We start from the raw sequence: 17819 nt of genomic DNA, 5'->3' as shown, positions 1-17819 counted from the left end.
TTGGAATAGCTCACAAATCTTTTCCACACCTACATTCAATGTGGTGAGAGAACTTGCAAATTGGTCATTAATGGGGCCATGAATGTGGTCTCTAAGTCTGCTATAGCTAGATTGAACCTTAAGGTAGAGCCACACCCCCAACCTATTAAGGGAACTGGGTAGATAAGACAACCTTACCTGTCACTGAGAGGTGTCTTGTTCCAATCCAGTTAGGTGACTATAAGGATGAGGTTGATTGTGATGTCTTACCCATGGATGTAGCTCATATCCTTCTAGGACGCCCTTGGCTTTATGACCTTGATGTGACTAACCATAGTAGGGAGAATACCTATGTCTTTAAGTATAAGGGCAATAAAATTCTCTTGACACCTTAAAAGCCCTCAGGAAAAGACAATAGGTCCAAGCGTAGATCTTCCCCTCAAGTTCCCCTTAGGAAAAGTCTACACATTTTGAGTCATAGAGCCTTCAAAAGGGAAGGGCAGAGGAGTGGATGCTACTTAGCTATTGTAGATAGGGAGACTCTTCTAGATTCCACTGAGTCTAAGTCTGATTTCCCTTCCGAGGTACTTAAGTTGTTAGAGGAGTTACTTGATGTCATGCCTGATGAGCTTCCTAGTGAATGAGCACCCATGAGGGATATACAGCATGCTATTGATTTAGTTCCTGGATCTCAATTGCCTAACCTTCCATATTATAGGATGAACCTTAAAGAGCATGCTGAGTTAAATAGGCAAAGTGGAAGAGCTTTTGGTGAAAGGTTTTGTTCGACATAGTCCCTAACGTGATATGTCTTCGCCATGTGCGATTACTACTCTTGCTTGTAAAGGCCTCTAAATGAGTGTATAAGGCATGCTTATCGGATGAGAGTGGTCTCACTAACGTAGATGGTTTCGATTAGTATTCACCTCACCACGCGCTATTAAGAAGACTTGGTGCTTATAGCTAGTGATGCTGGTGACACTAGGGATACCTGGGATGCTAGCGCTGGAAGATAATTCAATTCCTCTAACTGAAATACTAGACATGCATTGTCGCTTAACATATCATCTTTTATAATCTAAAGCCTCATTCATATCTATGAAAGTTTAGAATGAGTCCGCCACTAGAAAGGAGATGGAACAACTCCAGATTAACAAGCTGCGTCTTACTAAAATAAAACAAGGATGTAATCTTAATCAGAGCTCCTTGAACCCACTTTCTTTCTTTTATTTGAAATGAAATGAAGTGCACTATAGCACCTCTTCTCACTAACTTCTCTCGTCTCCTTCCAGTTGCTTATCGGTCAGCCTGCTTCTAACTCGTCTTGTTGTAAAGCGCTAGGCTTTATGAAACATACTTAGTTTGAGTTGCTTCATTTTTCATAAGTCGACTTGCTTATAGTTACACTAGTCCTCGCCAAACGTCCGAGCCATAAAGGAAAACCTTACCTACTCATTCTTTTTTCATTTCAATTTCATGTAAGGGAATGGTGAGCTTCACTTCAAAAAGCACAAGACCTTTTTTTTTTTTTTTTTCGATTAAGCCATTCCTTCATTTAATTGATTACATTACAATGAAAGACAATCTCAAAAAGCCATCCCTTACCTTTCTGGACATTCTTAACATAACATACAATTTGTCAATTCAAGATTACGGATCAACTAGTTAAAAAAGAGAAAGAGATTTTTCTTCTCCTTCTCGCTGCTCGTTACATATGTGCTCCCCTTTTAGACTCGCTCCTGCGTCGTTTTATTGACTCGTTCTAGGTATGTAACTCGCTCCCCTACTGAAGGAACTAGAGTTATGCCTTGGCCTTACTTGGAAAGTTAGACCTTCATGAATCCCGGCTTCTGGTGCCCTATTGAAGGCCACACCGGAGAAGGCATCTCTCAGGCTGGGTTCCTAGGGACCTAACCTTGTTTTGAATTCCTCCTTTAGTTAATTCCCTTCGTGTTATTCTTCATCTGTCTAGGTTCAATGTACTTGGTGGCAAAAAGGTAAATCTTAAAATCCTAAATCAATCTTGAACCATTACATGTGTGCATGTTTGCCATGTGGCAAGTGGGGTGTGTGTGTGCATGTGGCTTGCCGAAAACCCTTTCCCCTCTCCAAGAAAACCTCTTCTCTTCCCTAGGTGGCGTGTGCCTCTTGGCTTGCCCTTGTCGTCGCCCCTTGCACTTCCCTTCACAAAGATTCTTCTAGAATCTAGGTGCATGCCTTCCCACGAGTCTCTTCGTCTTCCCAAGTAAAATCTCTTGGAACTCTAAGGCCCTTCCTCCATGCATGACAAGTGTCAACCAAGATGGTTGGCTTGCATGTGGGGCGCGTAATCCCCATGACCGAACCCTAGAAGTCCCTTAGTATTTGTGCCATCTGATTTATAGTGGTCCTAGATGCCTCTTTATCTTCTCAAATCATTACAAACTTCTTGGAACTTGCCAAAATCTCATGGGTGGCATGTAGGTCTCTTGGGTTCATTGAAACCCTAATCTTCTCTCACTCCCCTTGCCTTCTTTCATGTCCAAATTCAAAGTGACCTATAAGTGAGTTGTGTATGTGAGACAAGTGGCATATGGTTGGTGGGAATGGTGTGTTCCCTATGTGTGGCCGAATCCTTTCTCTTTGTCTCATCCACTCACTTCATTCTAGAACCTCTTTTCATGTTGGACAAGTGTGACACTTTGCTACTTTCCTAGGTTTCAATGATGAGCTTCTAGAAAAACAAAAATATCTTTTCATGCCATGTGGCGCCTCCTCTATCCTTAGTGATTAACATTGGGCTTCCAAACCCTAATTCTAGCTTGGTTGGCCAAAATCCACATGGGTCTTTGTTGGCTTTTCTTCTTCTCTTTCTCTTATGGGCTCTTATGCTTAAGATTTTTATAGTCTAAACAAATGGAACATATCTCAAGGCATTCCTCTAACACCTAGCATGATCCAATAACTAAAATAATATCCAAATAAGAATATGAATGGGGACTTGGCAAAATCTGAGATGTCACAATTAAGTTGAATTCCTTTCTTTTTGCATCACCTATTTGTTTTGATTGCTAATGATAGTGGAGAAAGGAAAAGTAAAACCTACTTTAGCTTAGCCAAACAGGTGTTATAAAGGGCATTAGTTTGTAGATGGTACTGTTCAAGTTCATGCAGTGGTGCTATTATGTTCGCTACATTACGCATTTTCTGTGTTTTTGGGTTGTGATTGATTGTTTAGTAGTTTGGCAGGCTTACATATGGTCTAGACTATAAAGGAAATGTGTGTGGTGACAAGCATGCAATACCTGGTCTTTCTGAATTGGAGCTTAGATATTGGTTAGATCCTAATCAGGTTTATCAAAGTGGTTTTTAAAAAGCAACGAATTTAAATTGGCCAATGCCTAGAGTGTATGGATGATGGATTACTCTATCCCCCTTGAAGATCAACTAAGTTGGGCATGTGACTATCCAAAAGGATATATCCATCTTTCAATGGACCTGGAATACATTGGTACCGTGTAAGGAACTCATAATTTTATTAAGAACGCGAAATATATTGGTCTAAATACTTTAAAAGTCAAGGTCTAGTATTTAATTTGTTTTTCTCTTTGGGTTAGGGGGAATGAATTACATTTTTTAGAATAGTGGTTCTGAGTTGGTGAATGGTAACTAGCAGCTCTGTAATTACTAACTTTAGTATGACATCTTTTGTTTGCAGGAACTGTGGGGCTAGAGATTTGGCCCTATATTACTTATGATGTTGATCCTTCATTTCTTGAATATATGTTAAGGAGGACACAATCTTTTTGTCAAAGACATGGAAAACAATTACGAAAATACAAAACTAAGAAAGGTTATGACTCTTGTCAATTGTCATACAGAATATCTTCCAAGTCTCCCTTTTATTGTGATTTGCATTAATACAAGTACATTCTAATCTATGGATTCACACTCACATGAAACCAACCAACAAAAGATGCAAGACTACCACAATCAATATATTTTAGCAGCACGAAAGTCATTTCAATACGAAGATGAGATAATGGTCTCTGTTGGGGTCAAACCAACAGAGACATCAACTACAACATAGGTATTCTTGTGCTAAAAATTTCACGATATGAATAATTCATATAACAAACAGCAGCCATAATAATGATTCCAAAGACAAACAACGAATTGAGCAGCGATAAACAATGGAAAAAAATTAAACCAAATTCCAAGTGTTAAATATAAGGATTATTGTCACGGAAGCGCCTCGCAATGCTTATGGGTTAGAAACACTTACTCGGTAGGAGTGAGTCCTAGGAACCCTCGTGGTGGAGGTATGTGATGCCCCAGATTTTCACTAAGATTCTATTTGTAATTCTTGTGGATATTATTTATCTATTTATTTATTTATTTATTTGGGTTATTGGCTAAGTGTTGGAAGAATTCTTTAGGTCACTTTCTATTTTTGTTGGATTGGATATTGGAGTTCTAAGTTAAAAGGCCTACAAGAGAAAAATAGAAGAAAAGGCCCATAGGAATTCGACCCATTAAGGACTTTGGCTTTGGAAGGCCCAAGTTTACTCTCTAGACATGGATGACACTTGTTAAGTATGCATTGGATTTCTAGAAGAAAAATGGAAGAAGTAAGGGATGATTCGGCTTTCTAGAAGAGTTGGCCAAGTGTCATGCATGCAAATGAAAGGAGAAAAGAGTTTTGTCTTGGGAAAGGGCAAAATCTTGCATAGGGAAGTGGAACCTAGGGAAGAAGCACCTAGGTTAGCAAATTGGTGCCACTTGACAAACATGCTTGAAGGTTTCTAGAAGAAGCTAAGGAGATGGAGGAGGATGTAGGGTTCAACCACCACACACTCACACACTCCTCACATGCCACATGTCTTACATGCACACCTCACATCTAGATACATTGAACCTAGATGTAAAAATGGATTAGAAAGAATGAGGGGACATGGTTTCGGGAACCCCAATGGACTACACAAGTACCAACAAGATTTTTGTGAGTTCCCAGGAGTTGTGCACGTCCACCCAAGTTATTTTCTTACATTTTGCCATTTGTCATTCATGCATTAGTAGGGAAAAAGGTTCTAGAAGCAAGTGGAAGAGAAAATGCATGAAAATTACCCTTGTACCCTAGGATTTCGGCCACCACATTGCCACATGTCATGTTTTGAGTTCTTGACAAGCATAAGGAAGTGGGAGAGCCACCTAGGGAACATGCATAGGAAGAGGAAGCTTCTTGTTTAGGGAAGAGTAAGGGACATGCTTGGGAAAAAGGAAAAGACACATGAGAACAGGAAGAGACGCATTGGGAAAGGGAAGGAAGCATGGGGAACATGTACCCACATCCTACATGCCATTTGCTACTTGGAAAGTATGCACAAGTTTACAAGGTTCAAGCCTAGGGTTAGGATTGATCAAATGTAAATTTTGCCCTAGAGATTCATTGACAAGATGCCACGCCACATGTCACTCATGCAAAGAAATTTTGGATTTCCCAAGGAGAGACAAGGAGGGGCTTTGACACATGGCATCCATGCAAGGATATTCTTAGATTTCCTAGGAAAGTGAAGAGGATTTCGAATTTCCAAGGAGCCACTCCACTTGGCAAGATTATTCTTTTCAAGAATACTTTTGTGTTCCCTATAGCCTATCAAAAGGCGTCACTTGTCCCACATGCATTAGAAAAGGCTCCACTTATCCCACATGCATCAGATAAGATGCCACTTGGCAAGATTATTCTTTTCAAGAATACTTTTGTGTTCCCTATAACCTAGCAAAAGGCGTCACTTGTCCCACATGCATCAGAAAAGACGTCACTTGTCCTACATGCATCAGAGAAGACGCCACTTGTCCTAAATGCTTTAGAAAAGATGCCACTTGTCCCACATGCATCAAAGAAGACACCACTTTTCCTTCATGCAAAGGGTCACTAGCAACCAATGGGATTTTGTTGGAGAACTCTATATAAAGGGAGAGAAGTCACACGCCCAAGGGCTTTTCTATTTTGCCATTCTCGGATTTTACATGCTCTCATTCTCTCCACTCTCTTACACAACCACTTAGAGATTTCCTCTACTTTCTCACACTTTCGTTCATACCAAACAAGGGAGTCTTGTTTCAAGAGAGGGATTTCGACATTTACAAGAAGGAACCATAGTAAGAACTCAATTTCCTTTTGTTTCTACACACACATATCACATATTCAACTCAAGATGAGATTTGAATCTCAAGGGAGTTCAAATATAGTGAAACACACACAATTTCCACACTTGCTCATAGAAAACTAATTAGAGTCTTCTAGAAGTGTAGAAAATCGAAAGTTTGAGGAAAAAATCCTCTACACATTTGGCCACACTCATGTATTTTCACACTTATTCAAGATTAGTCGAAGATACAAGGAAGTTGAAGGGTTTCTTGATTCAAAACCCTAGAAGCTTATTGGTTTGGGACTTCTTAAGCCTTAGTGATAACCCTAGAAACCTTCACACACTCAAAATACAGATTAGGGTTTTGGAACCCTTATTCTAACAAGTTATATTTCGATTTACAGCTTGCTATTTGTTTCACTTCGTGGATTTTTGTAAGTATACACTCAACTTACTCTTAGTTAATATTCGTCTATGATTGTGTAAATCCTTCCATCATTTTTGATTGCTTTGTTTGATATCTCTTGGTTGGTTGTTTGGATATGATAATATGATCTTAAGTAACTTTAAGAAAGGAACTATGTGCCTCGGATTTATGATAAAAATGCCATGAAACATGCCCAGGAGTTTTAGTTTTGACTTGTTTGAGGTTGATGGTTTAGGTAATATGAAGTTTCGGTTTGAATATGCTTTGAGAGTTTTGGACTTAGTCACAAATCTATGATTTCATGTTTTGTTACACTATGTATTGACTTCTATATTATATGCTTGAAGTTTGGAACATACTTATGTGATGAATCTTCATGTTTTTGTGCCTATGAGTTTCAGCTTAAGCAAGTTTTTATGGTTCTATGTACATGTTTTGATATCTATCATGGTTTATGCGATCATGCAATGAAATGAACATGTTATGCTTGGTTGTTTCATGTATGGCATTTCATATGTCATACGTCAAGTATAAGTAAGCATGTTTAAGTCTCATGTCACATGCATTTGGAGGAAGAAGTGCTTTCAAACAAATGTTTTCAAAGAAGTGTTTTCAAAATAGTATTTTCAAAGAAAATGCTTCCAAAGAAAAAGTTTTATCATGACTCCAAGTGCTAGGGTGGGGGAATGTCCTAGTGGAACTCTTCAATCCATTCTAGAGTGCTTAAGAATGGAATGGTAACCCCTGGATCGATGAAGAATAGTCGACGAGCCTCGAATGGATTCTTTTTAAAGGATGTCAGAGTGAGGAAGCACTTAATGCTAGTGGGTGCATAAGACATGTAACCCGACGAAGTAAGGTCGAGTTAATATGATTCTCTGTTTATGACGTATTCATCATGGTGTATGGACCATTGATGGTGCAGTAACTAGCAGGAACAGGTGGTGCAAGGAGGGGAGCTGTGTTGTGTCCACCCTCTAAACAAGAATAAGAACTCATAAGATAATGATCACTTGATGAAAATCTCGTGATATGATAAGGATCACTCGATGTAAATCTTGTGATATGTTCTGATAAGGTAAGTTCTGAATAAGATCACGTGAATAAGAAGTTAAGAAGTTTTCATGAAAAGTCTAAGTCTCTGTTATAAGTCTTTGAAAATGGTCAAGTGCATAAGTCAAGTTCTGGTCAAGTGCATAAGTAAAGTGCATGTCCATGCACACATTTCTTGATATATCTCTTGTATGCTTGTGTTAACTATTGTATGTTGTGTGTTTACATACTGAGATTTCTCAAAATCTCACTGTGGTAGTTTCCACTACCATTCCCAATCTGGAATGGTAGAACCTTTAGTAGGACCAGGAGTAGCGAGTCAAGATAATGATGATCAAGGTTAAGGATGGGCTCAACTTGGAGAAAGATTGGATTTAGTCATGACCTATTTGGAGATAGCTGAGATTAGAAATATGCTTTAATGATTTATTTGTTAAGGTCTTTTTAGACAATACTTATTATGTTAAAGTGTAAACATGGAATTTGATACTCTATTACTAAGAAATGTGGTTTAAATCTATGAATCAAGAAGTTGGGATATTAGTTTTATTCTAGAACAACATTTAAAAGACTTATTCTGCTGCGATTTATTGCATACTGCTAGTATACATAGGTGCATTGCATCTTATCTGTCATGTACGAGGGGTATGTAGCCTTGTGTTGCATGTCTCAGTGTTTCAGTCATCGTCCAACACCAAGCGGGGGTTAGGGGCGCCACAAGGTATGGCGCCAACGATATTTATTGGCAGTTTCGGTGATGGAGATGCAAGGCTTACAATGTTTCAAACGGGTGGCTTTCCTCTATTTGGGGAGTTTAGCTTTATACACCATTTTCGACTATGAAAGACAACCTCGTCAACAGTGGAGATAGGGGTCGATTATTGCAAACCCATGTGAAGCCAAAGCTTAAATGGCAGAGGCCAGTTGGCTTCTGAGGTGACGATGCACTACAGGGAGGGTTATAGCTAGGTCTGGGGCAGAGATTTGGCTTGCAATGGCCAGCTTTGGGTAGAGATTTGCACGGCTTTAAGTTGCAGACAACTACACTTTACCTAGGGTAATGAACGAAATACTTTTATCGAGAAGCAGATTCAAAACTCTCTTACCACTTGCAGGTTACCATGCTTTTGAGATGAGAGGTGTTGTTGTTAATTGGGTATTTGGACACTTTATCTCATCTCACAGACTGAAAATTTTCATCTTATTCGTGTCTCATCTCAGGTGCCAAACAAGCCCTAAGCTAAAACTGACTTCATTTAGGGTTTGGAAAACCATTTAGGGTTTCGGTTTCACAAGACATTTAGGGTTTCAATTGGGTTCCAAGTATTTGGAGTTTCACTAGGGTTGAAACTCTTTTTGGTTTGGCACAAAAATGGATAGTTGAATGGAATAGTGCTTGGCTTAGGTGGCATGATCACAAAGTTTGATTTTTCCTTTCTTTTCTTTATACTTCCATCTCATGGTTTGCTCTTGGTGCTAAGTGTCATATGCTATTCGCCAAGTGTGGCTAAGATGCATAAATCCTAGTTTGATTTAAATTGGTTAATAGCATGGTTTATGCTTAATTTTATAACTTGTGATTTAATTGGATAATGTTCCTTTACATGCACAACATATTTTTGATATTCTATTCTTCATTTTTATTTTATTTTATTTCTTTTCTTTTCTAATTTCTATTTTTTTATATAGGCCAAGAAATGAAAAGCATGAAAAAAGAGAAAAAAAATTCACATTTGCATGTGGGCCCATTTTTCTTTTCGTCTGGGTCTTGACCTAACACACATTTTTTGAGTTTGGGGACGACGCAAACGAGAGAGGATTTGATTTTCTTTCTTTTTCGTTTTTGAATAGCTCGCTAGAAACGGACGCACAAAGAAAAAAAGAACGCCACGACTTGAAGAACCTCGAGGGGTCCAAACTGCAGCTTCTCCAGCCTCCTCCACTGCTTTCCATCTTCATCTCCATCCATTTGGCTTGCTCTTTTATTTCTCTAATCTCTATTTAATTTTAGTCTGAATTTTATAGTTGATTTTTGAAATTTTTAATTTAGAATCATTTGATTTTGGATATTTTATTTTCAGTATGTTTAAGTTTGATGCAATTATTTTTCTTGCTCTTTTAAGCTTTCGTTTAACAGTGATTACAATTTCTATGGATTGATTTTGAGAATTTGTGATTTGAATACAAGGATGAATCCTAGAATCTTGATTTTGGGACTTTTCATTTTCAATTCGTATTTTGTCAATTACTTTCTAATCTAGTTTAATTATTAGCTTAGTTTTATTAATCTCTTAGTTCCATTGCATATTAGATTGATTAAAACTTAATTAGAACTTAAATAATTTTGGTTTTATTAATTAATTTTCTGATTAATTGAAATTGTTTAGCTTAGTTGGTTCATTGATTGTTGATTTTAATTTGTTAGTCTTTTACATTTCATTCCGACACTTAAAAAATCTAAAAATATGAATATAGTCCATGACTAGTGCCCTTTTTATTCCCGTTGCACTCTTCCATTTATTGCACATACCACCACTTTTATTTTCTGTTTGTGAATATTTTCACCATTTTAAACGAGTTTGATTTTAAGTAACTTTTCCTGAGGAGACGATCTAGGAATTTATTCCTAATTATTACGCGACATCCTCCTGCACTTGGGACAACTTTTGTGCTGTTCATTTTTGAGTGAGTTAAGTTTTTAGAGCTGTTACCAGGGAATAGTTGCTTGACGTAAATTTAGACTCGTTATTTTTATTTATATCTCAAATGTTTCTTTCACCCATTTCATCTATGATTACACATTTCACTTGTCACCTATTACTCAGTTACTTGAACCTTACTTGTGCTATTTGGACTGGTGTTTCAAGTCATGGGTGAGAGACAAATCGAATAGGTTGGTTAAAGTTACATCAAGCACTGAGAGTAGTATACATAGCCCAGAGGTAGATCACTCTTCAGTTTTTTCTACAGATGAGGACATTGAAATTGTACAAACCATGACTACACCTACACCACACACTTTTAGGGATTATTTACAGCCACTCGCACCACTACACCATCATGCATTATTTTACCTGATGATGCATCTAATTTTTCTATTAAGCATGCCATGATGTCAGTGATACCTCAGTTCCACGGGATGGATTCTGAGTCCTTATCAGCACCTAACAGATTTTGAGTTGGCCTGTACTACTTTTATCAGTAGAGCCACTACTGATGAATTTGTTAGACTTCGTTTATTTCCTTTCTCTTTAAAGGATAAAGCGAAGATTTGGTTTAATTCTTTGAGGCCTAATTATATCTCTAGTTGGTATGATATGCAGCATGAGTTCTTACAAACATTTTTTCCTTTTTAGAGAACTTAGTATTTACAAGAGCAGATCAGCCAGTTCAATCAAAAATCTGATGAGACTTTCTAGGCCAGCTGGGAAAGGTTTAAGTATTTGGTGAACATCTGTCCACATCACAATTTTGAATCCTAGAGGCTGGTGAATTATTTTTACACTGGTCTCACACCAGAATGCAAGCAGTTTGTTCAGACTATGTGCAATGGAAAATTCTTTAGCAAGGAACCTGATGAAGCATTGCCACTCTTTGACTACAATGGAACACTCAAATTGATCGAGTTTCATTGACAGCACAGCCACTGAGGGCTATTACTGGTGGGGGCAGATATGAGCTTAAGGAGGACACTGACGTTCAAGCTCGAATGACTGCATTGACAAGAAGATTAGAGGTCATGGAGATGGAAAAAGTGAAGGCCGTGAAAGCAGTAGAGGCATGTTCTTTATGTGCTGATTCAAACCACAAGACCCAAGACTACCCAATTATGCCAATATTTCAAGAGAATGGGTCTGAGCAGATGCAATCAGTGAACTGGGTTAACAGAGCACAAAATCAGTCTTTCTCCAATACATATAATCCAGGATGGAGGAATGATCAGCCTGGACTGTTTCCGCCACCTTCTCAGCAGCATTTCATCACGCTGCTCCTCAGCACCAGTATCAACCATATTAGAGTTCTCAGAGCTATCCTTTTTGTAGTACCTTCAAGATTTCATCCTCATGTAGCTACATAGAGTTCTCAGCCTCAATCATTTGCAAAGAAGTCTCTAGATGATTGTATGGCACAGATGGCCAATAGCTTCAGTAATTCATGCAGATTCAGGCCACCACAAACAATCAAAACATTCAGGCTATAAATGACTTGTTGGGCACCATCAATAAGATGAGTATGACATTGAGTACTCTAGAGAGAGGGAAATTTCTCGCACAGCCTTAGCCGAATCCTCAAGTATATCAGCAACAACCACAACAAGTACATAATGTCTCAGGGGATGTTATTGAGACAGCGAAGACCGTTCTTACTTTGAGAAGTGGAAAGAAAGTTCCCCAACCAGAGATGACCATTGACAGATAAGTAGTTACTCCTACATCTGAAGATGTAATAGATATTGATGAAGCTGAAAAGAACCAGAGATAATGAGACCAGAGTCGAAGAAGCCTGTGAGTACAGATGCTAAAACTAGTAGGGGGTACCAACCTGTGGTTCCCTATCCTCAGAGATTGGCAGCTGGCCAAAAGAACAAATACCACACTGAGATTCATGAGATCTTCAAGCAAGTAAAGATTAATATTCCACTCTTGGATGCCATACAACAAGTTCCTTCATATACAAAATTTCTGAAAGACTTGTACACAGTGAAGAGGAAGCTGAATGCAAAGAAGAAACCTTTCATAACGAAGCAAGTCAGTGCATTAATATTGAGCAAGACTCCTCAAAAGATCGGTGAGTCACGTATTGGGGGAGCTTTACTTGATTTGGGGAGTAGTGTGAACTTGTTACCGTTCTCAGTGTATGAGCAGTTGGGATTGAGTGAGCTGAAAAAGAACTCCATTATGCTATAGTTGGTTGACATATCAGTTAAGGTGCCGAGGGGTATAGTTGAGGATGTGCTGGTCCAGGTGGACAAATTTTACTACCCAGTGGATTTTGTAGTTCTTGATATGCAGCAGCCAGCCTCCACTATTTACCAAGCTCCCGTCATCCTTGGAAGACCATTTCTAGCTACGTCAAATGCTTTGATTAATTGCATAGGTGGAGTTCTAAAACTTACTTTTGAGAATATGACACTTGAGTTGAACGTTTTCAATGCATGCAAGATGCCAGCACATTTTGATGACACAAGTGATTTGAATGCTATTGAGAGTTTGACACCAACATAATTTATTTGATCAAATTTTCCTTTCTCTGATGATGATTCTATTTTTCAGACACCTGAATTTTTATTTGATGAAAAAAATGACCATGTTGATGAAAATGTCCTTGAAATTTTGGACTATTTTGTAGATTCTTCTTTATCACTTGAAGTACAATTTGCAGGGGTAAGATGACATCCCCAGTTTGAAACTCTACCACCACTAGATATACATAAATCTTTAGAGGAAGAAGTTCTCCAGTTGGAACTGAAACCACTTCCTCAAGATTTAATGTATGTTTTTCTTGATTTTGAAGAATGCATTTTTCTTGTGGTGATTTCATCAAAGTTAAATTAAAAGGATGAAACCCAGTTGATTGAAGTCTTAAGAAAGCATCGAGATGCAATTGGTTGGACAATAGCTGACATCAAAGGTATTGATGCTGTTGTTTGTACCTATAAAATCCATCTTGAAGATGATGCTATACTAGTTCGTGATGCTCAACGTAGGCTTAATCCTACCATGAAGGAAGTTGTCAAAGAAGTGCTCAAGCTGCTCACAGTGGGTATCATTTATCCCATCTCAGACAGTAAGTAGGTGAGCCCAACTCAAGTTTGATTTTAAATAAGACAATTATAATATTCTTAAAGAGTACCGAAAATATTATAATTGTAGGAAATCATTTTAATATCATTTATTAAAATGATTTCAGCTATTTAAAATATTATGAGATTTAAATTAGGTTGAAAACTCTAATTAATTAAATGGTTTTATTCTCTTAAAGATATTAAATAATACTTCATCATTTTATTAATGATGAGGAATATTATTTTATAAACTAAAATTTAGTTTAAATAATATTCTATCTTAATTTCTCTCAGTGTTTTTAAGTTAAATCGATGTTTAATCTCTTACCGTTAGATAGTTTTGAGGATCCCAAGATGAAGGGCCTGGATTAAATACCCTCTCTCTTTCTCCCTCATTTTTCCCTTCCCTTCCCTCTCTCTCTTTCCTCTCCTTCACGCGTATGCCCCTTTCCCCCAGCCGATTCTCCCTCAGCCCAGCCCGGCGCCGCCGTACACCGTACGACCTCACTACAACCACCAACGGCCTCCTCTCACGCTGGCGAGTTCCCACCACCGAAACCCAGCCTCCATCTCGCAACCGCCCTCTCCCATGCACGCCCGCAGCTCCTTATGCACTGCTTCCCCGTGGGTAGCTCCTAGTGCCACCGTACTCGACTACCCAGACCACCACACCTCCACCACCTCACATCAGCGACCACTTCTCACAAACCCAGCCACCACGATCCTCCCTCTTCCTCTTCGTCGCACACACGCACACTACCCATAAATGGTTTCACACGGTTTCACTGCCACCAACTGCCCTAGCGCCGTTGTGTAGCAGTTTTAGCCCCACCAAGAACCACCACCGGCCTCCCTCCTCCCTTCCCCAACTCCCCACAAAGCCCCTTAGACTCCCTCAACCGCACGCCCCCTCACTTTTTAGCACATGGGTTCCCCTTGGAAACCCACGACTCTGCTGTGTTCCACCACCCCAACCACCATGAGACCACCCTCAGCCTCCCTTGGCCTCACCTAGCCTAGAGCTAGGCCCAAACCGCCACTTTTCGTGGTGGATAGCCACTATACATAGTGGATAGCCACTGCACGTGGCTAACGACCACTGTACATGGCCTTAGCCGCCACCCACAGACTCCCACCATGTTGGCCACCCTTGCATAGCCCAGATCCACCCATTAGAATCCTAGATCCTGTCCCTGAAATAGTCCCGTTGCGCTACCACCGAACCTAGTGATTTCCGACGCCATTGGCCATGCCGGACAGTGAGCAACGCATGGGTCAACCCTGACTATGGTTTAACCCTCTATCCCTCATTATTTATGTTAACTGTTAGTTGGTTGGTTAGGATGTGGACTGTGCTGTTAGTATTGTGAAGTTTGCTGTATTGTGGAGTTCATTGTGTAATGTGGTGATGTGATGTGCTGTGTATGTGAAGTGTTGGACGTAGTTGAAAATTGTGTTGTGTAGTATTGTGGATTGTGCTATATGGGTGACATGACATTGTGTGGATTAGGAAGAGTACACGTGGAGTGTACTCTATGAGGTGAAGCGATAGACTGTGTGACGTGTTGCGAAGATAAAGATGGTTGCGTAGTTGATGAGCATGGAGCGTGACGAGTAGTGTAGGGAACTGTGGAACAATGTCCCAAAGTAGTTGCGATATGGCCAGTAGTCTAAGGTGACATGTGTCACCGTATAGTTGACTTATGGTTGGGAGTATGTGCGAAGTGTCAGAACAAGTGTAAGAGTAGCGTAACGGAAGCATGACGGGTCCATGTCACTTCGTGACATGATTAAACAAGAAGTCATGCTTATGATGAGTGAGGAGTTAGCGTAAGAGTGATGTAGCGAGATGTCGGTGACGTGACAAGGTCACGGTGTAGCTTGGGAGTAGTCTCGAGCTATGACATGACGTAAAGTGTAGTTATGAATGGAGTCTTGTCGTGTTAAGTGTTGGGATGAACTGTCAAAAGGGACGGGTAGCATGAAGAGTCATGTGATCAACATGTTATATGTTGATCTTAGGTGATAAAGGGGGGTAAGGTATGTGTGTAATCTGGTGAGACACATGTACCAGACGGATTCACCATATGTAATGGGTAATCTGTCCTACACAAGGTTACATGGTTCTTAAGCCTCAGAGTTGGCTTAGAGCTGTGTGGTGTGAATGGATGGGAATGAGAATTTAGCATGGGCTAAAATGCACGAAGGTAGTGACAAGTGTATTGTCTAGTACTGGGATGCTTAACTTAGTCAGTCTGAGTCATGCGTTGGAGTATGGTCAATAAGAAGAATAAGATGAAGGTCTTAGTGTCTTAATCCTAAGGTGAATTATGGGTTCACTTTAGTGGATGAGCTCTCTAGGTAAGACCTTGAGTTTGGAAGAGGTAGTGACTGTAAGTAGATTCTGAAGGTTTTAGCATAGTAAAGGACACGTAAGAGCACGAGATAGAAGGAGAATGTTTAAAGTGAATTGTAGTTCTATTCTAAGTTTAGTTGCTTATGCATTAGATAAAGAATGATGTTAAGGCTATGTGTATGCATGTAGGTTGCCATCTGACATGCACATGAATGGACTGCATGATATAAAAGTAGCATGGAGTCCTGGTAAGTATAATGTTCATACTCCTCTAGAGTTTTCTAAAAGACATGAAATTAAAATGAGTTGCTTTTCCTTTACGATGCCTTACAAAATGACACAAAAGATGTTTTACGAAAGCATGCTAAGTGTTCAAAGGTATACGTATATAATGACCCTTCTTGGCAGTCCCTTTTTATGCAACCAAAGTATTAAGTGTATGCATGTGAATGGATGACTATAAGCAGTATCTATTGCATGTGTTTTCTATGAGATGAAATGTGAGGCTTATGGCTCGTGCTTTACTTTAAATGACACGAAAAAAGTGTTTTAAACATCCATATGAACTGTTGCTTTATGGATGCCATGAAAGATGATGTTTTGGCTCTTGCTTTTAAATGATATTTTTCCATAAATGAACTGTTAAATGAAAAGGATTGAAAAGGAAAGGACTGAACTGAAAGAAAGGACTGGACGCTTAATATATGAAAATACGTAACAACCATATGAATGATTGAAAAAGGTACCAAAGGAATGGGCAGATTGCAATGCCGGCTAAGTAGTACTGGTAGTGCACCCAGTGCTGTCCTCTGACTGAAAGGGATTCACAACCTATGGCCATGGGTAGAGTCGGGGTCCAAAGGAAGACCGCTAACCCCAGCACATGGGGCATAACAGTGTGTACTAGCCAAATAAAGTGATAAGAAAGAATGTATGAATGCATCGCATTCTATAAGAAATGAAGGCACTAACGGGAGAAACGCTTTATGAAAAGAAAGCCAATTTTCAAGGAAAAATCCTGCCCAATGATGTTTTCAAATGAATGCATGTAGGCATGTATGTATAGTATGTATGGAATGATGAATGCATGACTGAAAACTTATGTTATTATATTTTAACTATATGAAGTAATACTTGCTGAGTATTTGACTCATTTTAATTTTTCTATGTGCCCCCCCTCACAAGAACTGAATGTGCAGTACGCGTCAGGGCATACATGGCCCAAGGGGAAGCGCACGGAAGTCTAGGCATAAGAGTTTTAATTGTATGAGAGGCCTTTTTATCTTAAGATTAATGTTTCCCAGTGTAAACCTCTTTTATTCCCAAAACATATTTTATTTTATAACGTAAAGTGTTGCACCCTGGGTATGGAAGTAAAAAGTTTTAAATACAGTGGTAATTCCCGTCTTCTTTTCTAAAACCATTTTAGAAAGAGTCCCAACACAGGGACGGGCGTAACAAGTGTTCAACCTTTAAATAAAGAGTTGGCGTGAAAAATGCATGTCCCTTGGGCTTTGAGGTAGTTAGAATCAGCAATGATTAATCTTATGGTTGAGAAATCCTATGACAAATCATGGCTAGTAATGAGGAACACACAACCAATTTAGCTCTATACACACATTTGAGTTCTGAGACATTTGACTCAATTCTATGTGAAAGATTGTTGAGATAGTCTTGGTTGGTGTAGCCCCTGAGGTTGAGTAGTAACGTGTCACTTTTGTGAGAGTTCAGAATTGTGTTTGATTACTTTTGTTTAGATTTCGATCTTTATGCAATATTCATCTCAATTAATCACTATTTTGCTCAAGTATTAGCAAAACGCTAGTTGAGGGGTGTGATTGAGCTGAGTTATTGCATATTTTATACATGTAGAACCAATATATTTTATTTATTTCATTACATTATCATTGGTTTTAGATGGAAAAATGGTTAAGATGCATAAATCCGAGTTGTGATTTAAATTGGTTAATAGCATGGTTTATACTTAATTTTATAACTTGTGATTTAATTGGATAATGTTCCTTTACATGCACAACATATTTTTGATATTCTATTCTTCTTTTTTATTTTATTTTATTTTATTTCTTT

Source organism: Juglans microcarpa x Juglans regia, chromosome 2D, assembly GCF_004785595.1.
Source record: "Juglans microcarpa x Juglans regia isolate MS1-56 chromosome 2D, Jm3101_v1.0, whole genome shotgun sequence".
Lineage (NCBI taxonomy): Eukaryota > Viridiplantae > Streptophyta > Magnoliopsida > Fagales > Juglandaceae > Juglans > Juglans microcarpa x Juglans regia.
This window is presented reverse-complemented; position numbering follows the sequence as displayed.